The following is a 14,430-nucleotide window of genomic DNA, read 5'->3' on the forward strand; positions in this document are numbered from 1 at the left end:
AACGTTTATTTACTTTTTACTATTATTGTTTTGCTAATTGGGTATGAACAGAAATTGACAAATCAAAACGCTCGACATCTCACACTGCTAACTTCATTAAATGGAAAAATTACAAATTTTGTAACCTAGATTTATTATAATATTACTATAGTGTACCTGTGACATTACAATGTCACTAATACCAGACCGTTAAATTGTAAGAAATTACGTCGATTGACAATCTACCGTTTTATTATAATATTGCTAGTGTAATTGTAATATCACGACGTACTTTACCTACGACATGTACAATCTAACTATTATATATGATTTTATGCGACAAAACATGGGAGTATTGATTTTTAGGCCCTAGTAGAACATACCTAAGAGCTTCGCGCATAAAGCATGCATGCCTAAAAATGAAAATATAAAAGAGCATACAAAGATTAAAAAAAAAAAAAAAATCTTTAATTAGGGTTTAATAATATGTTCATTGGTTGTATTTAATATCTTCTTTATTACAAATATTGTATTTTCTAAAAACGAGAAATAGCACCAGATTTTTTTAAGGATTTCTGTTTTATTACGCCAAAGAAGAATAACATTTTGCGTGCGTACATCTATCGTCTATAAAGCAGGATTTAATGTTAATTTTTTTTTTTCTATTTTTTGTTCGGTTTTCTATAAAAACTAGTTTTTTAATACTATTTATTTAAAAATCTAATACTCGGTAATCAAAGAAAATACTATAAACAAAGTCTGTATCGAAATCGTAAAAAGTCGGTTGAAAGAGATAAGAAACAGAAGTCAAATACCGCATTAAGTGCGGTAGTCTGACTTACTTAGTTAAGTTTACGTAACAATTCGGTTAAGGTTAAACTTTAGAGCGATGTTATGTGGGCCAAGTCGGCCAAATCGCGTGCTTGTTAAGTAACAGAGATGAGATTCCATATAATAACATGTTGATTTGTTTTCACTTTAGCATCTATAACGGACAATTGGGACAGTAATAAATTTATTTATTACGAAAATATTTTACCTTGTATTGAGGAAACGATGCGTATTAAGCACATTCTCAACATGTCAGTGAGTTTTGTACTAAAATGTTAAAATTTACGAAATTTTTGTTTTGCAGAAGTACACTGAATTGGCCTTACAAATAAACTTGGTTCAAAGTTATACTTACAATATGCAAAATGTTGACTACTTTGATCATTTATACGTCTAGATAGACTATGACTAAGAAAAATTGAGTTTAGAACTAACCCCTATTTTGAGCAATGCACGCACACAAACACAAAGTGTCATACAAACCGTGAGAGAACGGGCGCAACAAACTCAGCGGACGACTTATTTTCATAAAAAATATGGTTGCAATGTAATATCGTAAAATTGCCAATTCCGCGCCAAATTGGCATCGAAGAAAATAGAGCACGGCAATACTTGAAGCCGGCCCACATTGTAGCGCTCTACAAAGCGCAGGTCCGGCCACACATGGAGTATTGCTGTCATCTCTGGTCTGGCGCACCCCAGTATCAGCTTGATCCATTTGACCGCGTGCAACACAGCGCATCTATCACGGGGAGTGTTCCGAAGAGCTGTTTAACCTGATTCCTGACGCCGAATTCCACCTTTTCACGACACTCCACAAGTTATGATATCATCCCCACCATCTGGATGTGTGGTGGTCCTCCACAGTGCGTTTTTCAAGGAGCTTTCTTCCACGTACTACAAAGCTGTGGAATGAGCTTCCCTGTGCGGTGTTTCCGGGATACGACATTTTTTGAAGGAAAAAAAAAACGCGTACACAAGCTTATTATTTAATAGCCTTTTGAATGTCGTAATGCATTTGTTTTGAATAGGCTATAAAATATAATGTTACCCAAATAATTCACATAATAGGAAAATATGCTAAAATGTCTAATTAACTAGCTATGGCCACTAGGAAGTCTCATAAAATCTGACGAACATTAATATTCAATTTTCGTGAGACTTACGTCAACGAATATCATTTCTTCAACTTTAAGGGCACAAAACAAAGAACGTATTGTGCATTGTTGAAATGACCTCTCGGCTCTCACACGAAGATTTGCGTTGTACAGAGCTATAGTAATAGCTGGCACTACATACGGCGATATAATGTTTGTAAGAAAACTGGAATTTGAAATATTAATTGTTGAGACATTTAAAATTACATATTATACGGGTGGGTGCCATCTAGTGTTTTACATTTGAAGTACAGATTACTTTTACTTTGATAGGTAAAATGACATTCATTTTTTGACAGGAAGTTAGTTTTATGTTTTGACATTTGCATTACACTATGTGCTCGAACAAAATTGGGAAAAATTAAAAACATATTTTACTTTTTCGAATGGGTACCTAGTTTTTAACTTCCAAGAAGAGATATTATATCCTATTTTGAATAGGAGCTCAGAGCTGTGATTTAAGCCCTTTCGATTGTTTAATATAATATTACGAAAACCATCCAGAAATAATTCAAGCTTTGAAACGTGAAATCGAAGTTGCCATTGAAGAGATTGAAGCCGAAACAATCGGAAATGTACTGAAAAATTGGAGTGATCAGATAGGGTACTGCCGAGTTAGTCGTGATAGTCATATGAATGATATTGTGTTCCATTCTTAAATGACAAACTTCAACAATTCCAATAAAACAATAGAAATTTTAAAAAATAATCAAAAGTTTTTTTTTTATATCTGATTCAACAAAACACTACATGGCCCAGCTTATAGATATGTATAGTCAAACTTCGAAGCTCCGTCGCTACAGCTAAACTGGAGTTTAGGCTGGTCAAACACGAAGCCTTATACTTTGTCCATTTTATTAATAGATGTTTACTAATCTATACTAATATTATAAAGAGGAAAGATTTGATTGTTTGTTTGTATTGAATAGGCTCCGCTACTACTGAACGTTGAGAAGCTACATATTCCCCGGCTAGGGTACACTACATTTTCAAAAAAATTAGGGATCCCTACTAAAAGTCCAATAATGTAACCCAATATGTAAAAATATGTACGCGAACGGCGGGGAATCAGCTAGTGTTATATATAAAGCATTATCAGAAATCATACATAATATTATATGCTGGGCGTATCACATTTTACAGTTCTACATTGCCGTCAGATGCAGTGTGTAAATAATTATCGCTAAAGCGCCATCTGATGATAAGCTACAATATGATTTATCGATCTGGCGAATTTTAGTGAACGGGTAGTTCTTTGTATGGACGATAGAGGGCTCTTAATGCAAAAATGTTTTGTACGCATTACAAAGTTACGTTATGTTGAGTTATTTGAGTTATTCAGGCAATATTCATAATAATAGGGGTTAAAGTATGAAATTGCCGTTTTATTGTAACTAGTACTTCAAATTGAGATAAAACCTTCATGGTTTGAGATTTTTGAGTGAAACTTCACGTGGTACCTATGTAGTTCTTCTTTTAAAAAATGTGCAACATCCGACTGTCGACTTTCATTTGTTTTTTATTCAGCTTAGATAAGAAAATTCTTCGGAAGTTAGAGTGATTTTTGAATACCGCGTTAGTTCGGACGCAGAACTAAGGCGGCAGAAACAGCTTGCAATATCAATGTTGCGTTTGGTTAGGGGACCGCTAATGAACGCACCGTGCGATTTTGGTTTAAGCGCTTTCGTTATGCAAACTTTGATTTGAAGAACGAACCACGTGGAAGACCGCCGGTGAATAGCAATGAATTGAAAGAGATGGTGAAAGCTGATGGTGGTGGTTTGTTTGGCATGGTTTAACGTTACCTTACCAACAATATTGACTCACTTGCGTCAAATCAATAAAATAAAATATATATGAAAAATGATTGCCTCATGATTTCACTGATCTGCAGAAAGAAACGCGTGATGATATTTCTGTTGCCTTGTTGAATCGATACAGAAATGAAGGAATATTGGTTGAATTGTGACATGTGATGAAATATGGATTCTTTACGATAACCGTAAGCGAATATGCAATGGCTGACCCCAGGTCGAACGCCGCAACAGTGTCCTAAAGCAAAACTTACGAATAAAAAAGTAATGATAACTGTTTGGAGGTCTCAGCATGATGATATTCACTATACCTTTCTCCGTTCTGGTCAAGCAATAACAGCAGATGTCTACTGTGACGAACTCAAAACTATGATATCAAAACTAGCAGTGAAACAGCCCCGACTCATGAATCGATCTTCACGATTATTGCTCCATGATAACACGAGACCTCATACAGCACGAGTAACCGTCTTAACTCGACAGGAAATGCAATTAGAAAGCATTAGAGCCATCCACCGTATTCGCCAGACCTTGCTCCAACGGACTACCATTTTTTTCGTGATTTGAACAATTTTCAACGCTATAAAAAGTTTTCTTCTAAGGAGTCAGTACAAAATGCTTTCACAGTGTTTGTCCAATCTAGATCACCACAGTTAGTTCTATCGCAAAGGCATAACTGACCTTTTTATTAGATGGCAGCAATGTATAGATAATAATAGTAATTATTTAGATTAATTAAATATGGTTAATCAAAAAAAAAAAAGAATATCAATTTCTCGGTATAAATCGGCAATTTCATACTTTAACCCCTAATAGAATATAACTAATTTTTATTGAATGAGTGAAGCTGAGGGCAAACAACTGCAAATTTTACTGAACGAGGTTGTAACACCAAAAAACACCCGAATAAGAGTGTTGCCGGCCTTTAAAACCTCGTAAACTTACTTTTAATTATGGCGACACCGGAAGGAACTAAAAATATAATAAATAAAAGACTTTATGTAAACAGTAGGTAAACAACAATGTTTTGACGTATATTACACATTAATGTACAAGCCACTACTAAATTGATATCAATAAGGAGATACAGTATGCCAATCTATGTCAAAGCATAAATTAAAATTAAAAATTTTAATACTAAATTTTGAATAACTAAAAAACTACTATTAAAAAATCCGACTTCAAAAACAGTAAAGTATCAAACAACTAAAAATTTAATTTAATACGCATCTTATGCAAACCTTCACCTTTAATATTAATAAAATACTATTATTCAAATGTGCTACCTATTGATAGGTTTTAAGTCGGTGCCACGTAGACAAAAATTTGCAAACTATGTAAAATTTTTATGGGACCAAATGGCATCTATTCTGCATCGAGCTAAAGAAGAATCTATCTGGAAATTTACAGCCATTGTAAAATACTCTATTGATTGAAAAAAGTGGCCGTTGAGTTTCTTGTATGTTCTTCTCACGAGCTCTAACCCTTACCAAAAATATAGAAGATTAGTAATTTAAGAGAAATACTTAAAGTGACGATTCAAAAGCCTTATTGAGTAATGTTTATTTGACTTTGACTTTAATTTTCCTCGTCTTAGCTTAAGATCCCTACTTAAAACATCGTTTAAAATGTAAAAACATTTATGTTGAGAAATATTACGATACAAGATTTTAAGCTGCAAGAACTTACACAACGCACAATGTTCAAGTATACAAAAAATAATTCTACAATATGTTATAGTTATCTTGTTTTTATTATAACTTACGCCTTTCTCTTGATTGCCGTAGTACCTACATTGCATCAAGATTGCTAATTACATGTCGATAGACATTTTGTTGTGTGGAAATTGATATTTTAATTAAATATGAGTGTGTTAATAAGTATAAAATTGGGTTACTAACAAAGCCTCGGTCTTAACGAATAAGTCAGTTTAATTGAGTTTCGATATGGATTTGTTATTTATTGTCATATATACCAATAAATTTAAATATACTAGTGTAGTATAAGTATCACTACATATTATAAAAAAAGCGGCCAAAAGCGAGTCGCACTAGCTCATAAAAGGTTCCGTAGCAGCAAGTAACACAATATAAAAGTTATACTTATAGAAAGGAAAATTATATTAAATTATTAAAATGAAAACTAAAAAAAAATCTTTGCTCAAAATCATACAGTCCAAATGACTTGCTAGATCTCGTTCAAACCAATTTTCGGTGGAAGTTTGCATGGTAATGTAAATAATGTAAAATTATATATATATTTTAATTTTATCATTTTCTTACTTTAGAAGTTAAAGGACAATTAACCACTTTTGAACTGTTTCTCGCGCAAATTAATCAGTTTAGAAAAAATGATATTAGAAACTTCAATGACGAATCTATAAGTGTTCCGTTTTTTCCCGTTTGGCTACGGAACCCTAACAGAATCCTCCACCACGTCTGTCTGTCTGTTCGCGATGAACTCAAAAACTACTGCACCGATTTTCATGTTGATTTCACCAATGGATAGCGTGGTTCTTGAGGAAGGTTTGAGTATATAATTTGGATACATTAACTACACTGGCCTGCAAAAGTAAGTATCACACTTTTCAAATTAATTTTTTTTCTTAACTGAAGAAGGTAGAGATTTAAGATTAAAAACGTTTTGTTGCAAATTTTATAGGCTTTAATTCTTAGAAACTAAAATTATACATTAGTAACATTTTTAACTTAAAAAAGATAAAACAATGAAAATAGACATTTTTAGTTAAGTGTAAAAAAATTCAACTAAAATGTATTACATAATATTTAATTTTTAATAACTGGTATTGCCTCCTCGAGCTCTGATTACAGCTTCGAGCCGGTTTGGCATACTGAACACTAGATTTCGGAGCCGATGTTAGGGAATATTCTCCCATTCTTCTACCAGGGCCTGCTTTAGTGCCCTGAGGGTAGTAGGTGGTGGTCTGCGATTTCTGACTAGCCTCCCAAGCTCATCCCAGGCGTGTTCAATCGGGTTGAAATCAGGACTTCTTGAAGGCCAAGCCATCACGCTGATACCGACCTCCTGAATATACTCTTGTACGATATGAGCCGTGTGTGGCCGGGCATTATCATGCATTAGCATCGATCCATCACCCATATTTGCTAAATACGGCACTGCATACTCATTGAGAATCTCTTGAGCATATCTTTGCCCAGTGAGGGTGCCATTTTCTATGGCTACTAGCTCTGTGCGACCTTCTGAAGATATGCCAGCCCATACATGTACACTGCCTCCACCGTATTGGACTCTTTCTGAGATGCAGGCTTGAAGGTATCGCTCACCAGGTCGCCTGTAAACATGTCGAGACTCATCTGCAAACAAAATTCTTGACCATTCTTCTTCATCCCACTGCATGTGTTCACGGGCGTATCGCAGTCTCGCTACTCGATGCTCTCTCTCGAGTTTTGGGCCACTCGCTGGTCTTCGAGGTTTCAAATTTGCTTCAGCAAGTCTTCTTCTCACTATACTGGCACTAATGTAGTCCTTCCGGGTCTGAAGTAGCTGTTGCTGGACTTCAACTGCATTTTGGTGTCGATTTCTTAACACAGTGGAAATAATATAACGATCTTCTCGGGCACTGGTACACCTGGGTCTGCCATTACAAGGTCTCCTCAGATGGTGTCCGGTCTCTTCGTAGCTTCGCTTTACCTTCTGGACCGTTCGTACCGTCATACCCACCATTCTTGCAGTGCGACGCATACTGATGCCTAGTTCCAGAAAAGCCATGATCCTAGCACATTCTTCAACTGAAAGAGGCATGATAAATAAATGTTATGTGCTTTTTAGCATAAATTTTTAAAACAAGACCCATCGATCTTGAAAAAATTTAAAACAGAAAGAAAAATATGAATGGTAAAATTGTAATTCGGAAACGTCCACTTTGAAAAAGGAATGGTTTTGTTTTTGAAGTTTTTTTTCAGCCAATTCTTAAAAGAAGGTTATCGACTATAAAGTTTTTATGTACAAAATTAAATTCTCTTTGGAGTCCTTTTTATTTCGAAAGTATATCTTGTGAACTTAAAACGTTATCCCAATTTTAAAAGTGTGATACTTACTTTTGAAGGCCAGTGTATATTTGTAGGCATCGGAAAAAATAAACCGTAAGTAGGGCTTTCAACGAAAATGCTATCTAAACCCTTTGAGATAAAACAAAAAATTATATGGTGGTTATCTATCTTATATAGGTCTAGATAAAAATCCGAGAAGGCATATGTCTATCTCTTTAGAATAACATACTATATCTAACCGAGTCTCAGTATCCAACGTGGAAATGCTGCCGTATTCTTGGTACGCTTCCCCTTAATGATAGTTTTAATTTTATATAATGATAGTATTGTAAATATAGCTGTAAGATAAAATATTGTATTGTTAAAAATTTAAGTTTTGACACTACATTTTAAAGTTGTAAATATCACCTATTTCAGCCTTTAAGTAGTAATGTGTAAGCATTACTGTGTTTCGGTCCGAAGGGCACCGTAGCTAGTGAAATTACTGGGCAAATGAGATTTAACATCTTATGTCTCAAGGTGACGAGTAATACCACTCAGAAATTTAGGATTATAATGGGCAGGGCGTATTGACTATTGATTACTATCAGCTGAACGTCCTGCTCGTCTCGTCCCTTATTTTCATAAAAAAAACCACATTCGAAAATATATGTTGCGAAGTCGTATTAAACTTTTTGTGCTGTTATATTAAACATATTAGGTAATATACACCACAGTAAAGCGTTTATATGTTGGTTAATTTGTAAGCAGATTAAGTGCTGAATTCCGCACTTGAACATAGCGAATCTCCGCGTGCAGTTACTTAAACACACACCTCGCATATCGCAAGATTAACGTACGTAATGCCCAATACGTGTTACTATTTCGTGATACCATTTACACTTACTTGCTCTTCGAATCTACCTACTATTTGGTAATGATTGTCAGTCATGTAACTTAACATCAATCATAATTAAGAAATTATGAAATTTTATATCGAAATAGATCATAACATAGATTTAAATGTGCCTTATATTATGATTTTGTTTATGAAAATAAGGGCCGAGACGAGCAGGACGTTCAGCTGATGGTAATTGATACGCCCTGCCCGTTAGAATGGAGTGCCGCTCAGTATTCTTGAAATACCCAAAAATTCTGAGCGACACTACAACTGCGCTCGTCACCTTGAGACATAAGATGTCAAGTCTCATTTGCCCAGTAATTTCACTAACTACGGTGCCCTTCGGAAAGAAACACAGTAATGCTTACAAAAACAAATTCAAATATCTTTATTCAAAATAGGATGTGACATCACTTATTGAAAGTCAAAAACTACCACCCATTCCAAAATGAATGCCTCAGACCTGAGAAGAATGGGCGCAACAAACTCAGCGGGCTTTTTTTTTTGCATCGAAAAAATATGTTTACAAAGTAATATTGCACAATTAAACTTATTATTTATTAGCCTGAGGGCGGTCACTCCATTCCCAATTCGTGGTATCATGAAGAACTACTACTACTACTTTACACATTACTGCTTTACGGCAGAAATAGGCGCCGTTGTGCCGGCATACTGTGCAAAAGAGCCTCCCACTAGAGGATTCAAACAAAACAAATCTTATAACTATATTTACAATACTATGATTACATTACATTAAAAATATCATTACGGGGAAGTGTACCAAGAATACTGGCAGTATTTCCGCTTTGGATAGGTAGGCTGATCTGTTCACCGAAATGGCCGCCAGCCAGCGCTTGGGTTACCAGTAGCCCTATTGAGGTGCATAGATAGTACTTTGTACATTCTCCGCGCCTCTACGCCCCACGGGCCAAGTGTCTCGGCACCAAACGGCACAAAGATGTAAGACTCACTGAGACCGACATATTTTTAACACTTTGCTGTCTTTGGTAGTCGAAGCAGCAGCCCCAAGCATTCTTTGTTGTATCAAAAAATTTACTCTATTGTCAGATATTTATTATTTTTCCTTAAATATAAATGACATTTGCTAGTACCATTCAATAAGCTATTTACTATTAAGCCGAAATATCTGGGAAACCTACCTTGGCTCACAACAATTCCAATAATAGCAATAATCGTAACTAGAATTATATTAATTAATTAGATTGTATAAAAATACGCAATTATTCTTATACTTTTTTGTGCACATTATATCTGTTGTTTTGGAAGAGATTTTATGATGCGGTTATTTTTTTAAATTTATTTTTACTTTTTGATGTAAACGTACACTAACTAATAATTTGTCTAAATATGTATAGATCTTTGGTATTCTGTCACAGATCGCACTCTTCCTATAAGTCGTTATGGAGTTCCATTTATCATCATTTTAGAATACGACAATTACTTGACCATTGGTAGGTGACTGAAATATCCGGATAGCATGTAAAACATTTTACTGAGTATCGTTAATTTGTTTCTAAGAAGGTTTTCTCATCGATGCCATTGTCAGGACTGGACCAAATTGGGAAGTACCAGCTTTTAAATAAATAAATCATCATAATTGGTTAATCTAGAAGAAAGTTCTGAGGTAACAAACATAAAAAAATACAGTCGATTTGAGAACCTTTTTTGAAGTCGATTAAAAATGATGCATTTAACTGCGGAAATGGAAAAAAGTTTAATGCTGTTTTATGTTTAGCTCTATCCCCATTGTGTTAATATTAATGATTCATTTCTTTGATTACAATATGTGAATGGTATCAAGGTCCCAAAAAAGAAAGAAAGGATATTGCCACAGACTGGAGATTGGATACCAGTTGCATCCGCGACTGGTCGGTCTGTCTGGGATGTTGAAATGATTAATCTTTCCATACGTTCCTACACCTAATTTCACAATTTAAAAATTGAGCTGCCTTGTATATTTTACTAATCGATATAATTCTTCTCAGGAACATAGGAATAAGGAATAATAAATCAAATTAGAACCCTTCTGTGGTATCCCAAGTAGAAATTTAAATGAACATCAATTCCTGCCTTATAGACGCTAGATGAAATAATTATATAAATAAACAAAAATCTTATAAGGCAAATTAGAAATTGGAATAATTTTTCAAATGACTGTATTGTCCTCGATAAATCTACGAAGTTTGAACGAAACCTGGCCGCTTAAAGTGGGCCAAAACCGTTACAAACAAACATACATACAGGTGAAGCTAATAAAAAAAGAAAACATATAAAATCATAAAACATTATACCTAAATATAAACACTGAATTTAGGGTCGTGTTGTAAAATCATTAAACGATAGAAAATTCGAAGTGTCTGAGGTGAGAAAACTGTTGTTACACACCAGGTAATAAATCTTTATGTTTATCAACTGTAAGAAAATTGATTAAAGTGTACACAACATTAATGAGCACAAGGCTTTATAAGTTGTAAGGCTTGTGTCGATATTTCAAAACCTTTGCTCCACCATAATTATTATATTATGTAGTCTTCTTAAGTTATCATTATAACAAATTATGTGTTTCCTTAGTACCTTTTTTTATGGAAGGGTCCAAAACAAGCGTACGAACCAGCAGATGATAAGTCATAGCCGACATTATCTTGCAACGCCAGAGGAGTAACAGGAACGTTGCCGTCCTTTAACGAAGTTGTATTTTAAGCTGCCCATGTCGTATCGTCCCGGAAACATCGCACAAGGAAGCTTATTCCACAGCTTGGTTGAACGTGGTAGAAAGTTCCTTGAAAACCGCACAGTAAAAGTACACATCCAGATGGTGGAATTTTATTCTAATTTGTGGCGTGTAGTGCGAAGGTACAATTCGGCGGCAGGAATCAGGCCAAACAGTACGCAATGCCAAGTGATCTAGCCGTTCACAGAGCACGGGTCCCCGACACTACGTTGCACGCGGTCAAATGGTTTGAACTGATACTGGGGCGAGCCAGACCAGAGATCACAGCAATACTCCATATGTATCCGGACCTGAGCTTTGTAGAGCGCTGGAATGTGGGACGGCTTGAAGCTTATTATTTATTTATTTAGTATTTCATTACTATTTATGACTTCCAGCTTCCTCGAAGCCAATTTGACTTTGCCTCACAGATGACCGCGGACTTGGCAATTGCTTGAGATTGATCAGTATTTAGATACTAGGCCAGGATGTCTTTCAAATTTAATAAAATTTTGTGAGACTAATGACATTTTTGGTGACCTCAATATCACAATTTACGGGTTTTAACAGTTAGTTTTTAGTAAAAGACGTCATATTCATTGAATATATAGGTATGTTATATGTTATTAAGTTACTAAAATGTATTTGATAGAAAAAGCGTGGGGTGTATTTAAAGTAGTCTTCAAAATGACTCTACTTTTACCAATATTTGTTTTTAACAAATTTACATCAAGCGCCCCATATTTTTTTACGATAAAACCATTTCTTTGCTGTTACTTAATCACACTTTTCGTTTTATTTTCTACATTTTATGTTGGTTTTAAAGAAAACGTGTTTTTAAGTTTTTTTTAAATAAGTATAATATAATTTGTACAGTATAATGTAGGTATACTTTTGACTTAGGTCATATAAGTAATAAACAAAGTATTTATTTGTTAAAAAGTATTTTAATTCAATTCTTAAGACAAAGGATGTAAGTCCGTTTTGCTCTACATATCGCTGGTCAGGGGACATTGCAAAACTTCACACATTTTTCAATGCAATCGTGGCGTCTGTGAAGAAATCTCTAGAGTAACAAGATCACTATAATTATATTGTGTGTCCAATTGTTAACATGATTAATTTATATGTATACTGACATACATACGGTGCGACTAGTTTACTTTAGCCATTTTCATAGTATTATGTCCTATCGAATATTGTTATTAAGCATCGCAGCCGATATTAATTCAATATTTGTGCTACAGAAGAGGGCTATTAGCTCTATTTATAACCTAGGTTCTAAAGGATCATTGAGAGCAAAATTAAAAGAAATAAACATCTTAACTATTGCCTCTCAATATATTCTTGATAATGTTATGTGTATAGGCACATAAGTGAATTTGCTACAAACTGTCATATCCATAACCAGGAACTCTTGTGGGGCGTTAGATATGCTTTTACAACAAGATCCCAGATAATGTTCAAAACAAATGTATTACGAAATTCAAAAGAATTATTAAAACAACGTTTGTGTGGTAGTTACCAGTGGTTACTACAAAATAAATAAATTTCTTAATTATAACTCAGATTGGAAATGGAGTGACCACCCTCAGGCTATTAAATAATAAGTTTAATTGTACGATTTTACATATTAACCATATTTTTATGAAAAAAATAAGAAGTCTAGAAGTTATACGTTTTCGAATGGGTTATAGTTTTTCACTTTCAATAACTGATATCCTATATATGAATAAAAATATTTGAAATTGAATATGTCAAGGGATTTCTTTAGAGATCTGTACTTCAAAAGAAAAAAGGAACCCTTATTGGAGAAAAAAATAAATTTCGCCGCTAAAGGGATTCAAAATTTTAAGTTTATTTCCCGTTGAAGGAGAACTATCTTATAACACAAGTATAGATAAAAATCTGAAACTATACATTTGTAATTAAATCATTATTAGAAAATTGTACGGAATCGTGGATGTGCGATTCAGATCTATTAAATTAATCAAACCATCATAAAGAATGTGTAATAAATATTGCGTTACATAAATTATGCTAAACACGACAAATATTGCATGCATGCGACAGGCGTGAAGTATTTTGATACTTTTATGATAAATATTATTTCTGGTAAGTATATTATTATAATAATCATTAATAGAATTACTAGTTTTTGCTCGCGACAGTGTCCAGGTTGAATAGTAACATTGGGCAATTTTTATTTTTTAGGATACTTTTGAAATAATACATACAAACTGCTTTTTCCGCGATATAGTAAGTAACATTTATTGTATCTAATACTAGCTAACACGGCAAACGTTGTTTTGACATATAAATTACGATTCCCGCCCCAACTCATTGTATGAATGTCATATGTCTTTGACTGAATGATTTTTATTGCGAACATCATAGGTCATAGTCAAAAATATAAGTTCCGGGGGTAATAACCATCAAATAATATACTTAAACCTTTACCGAAACACGCTGCATCTTATGATTTAAGTATTAATCCGATCGTTTCAGTAGTTTTCGCAGTATACCCGATGGAAAAAAACGGCTATCCATTTATTAGTATAGATTTATTCGAAAAAAAATCCAAAAGCATCCACAAATGGCATTTTTTTTATCAGCAATCATAAAATAACAGAACTGAGTGTGCTTTTTCAAGTCGGTGTGAAATAAAAACCAAACATCCCTACTAATATTATAAATATTAATGTAAGTTTGTTTGTTACGCTGTCACGCCTAAGACACTGAAACGATTTTGATCAAATATAGTACAAAGATAGACTAGAACTTGTAAAAGGACATTTTTAATGAAAGTTCGTCATTTTTAGAGATGAATGTTTAAATCCGTAAAATATTTATTTTCTAGCAAAAGATGAAAACAAAAAAACTTAGTCCATATAAATGTATTAACCACAGCAGTTTGTATGAGTTTTATTTGCAAAATAAGTATCTTAGAAAATAAAAAATACTGCCCAAAGTAACTATTCTACACGGACGAAGTCGCGGGTAAAAT

At 34.0% G+C, this 14,430-nt stretch overlaps 1 protein-coding gene across 1 annotated transcript in view; it reads right to left on the bottom strand.

Moving 5' to 3' along the window:
* LOC126964982 (angiotensin-converting enzyme) overlaps positions 1-14,430 on the bottom strand; it is a 201,160-nt gene that overhangs the window by 70,191 nt on the left and 116,539 nt on the right. The window lies entirely within an intron of this gene.

Source organism: Leptidea sinapis, chromosome 6 (assembly GCF_905404315.1).
Source record: "Leptidea sinapis chromosome 6, ilLepSina1.1, whole genome shotgun sequence".
In the NCBI taxonomy this organism is placed as follows: Eukaryota; Metazoa; Arthropoda; class Insecta; order Lepidoptera; family Pieridae; genus Leptidea; species Leptidea sinapis.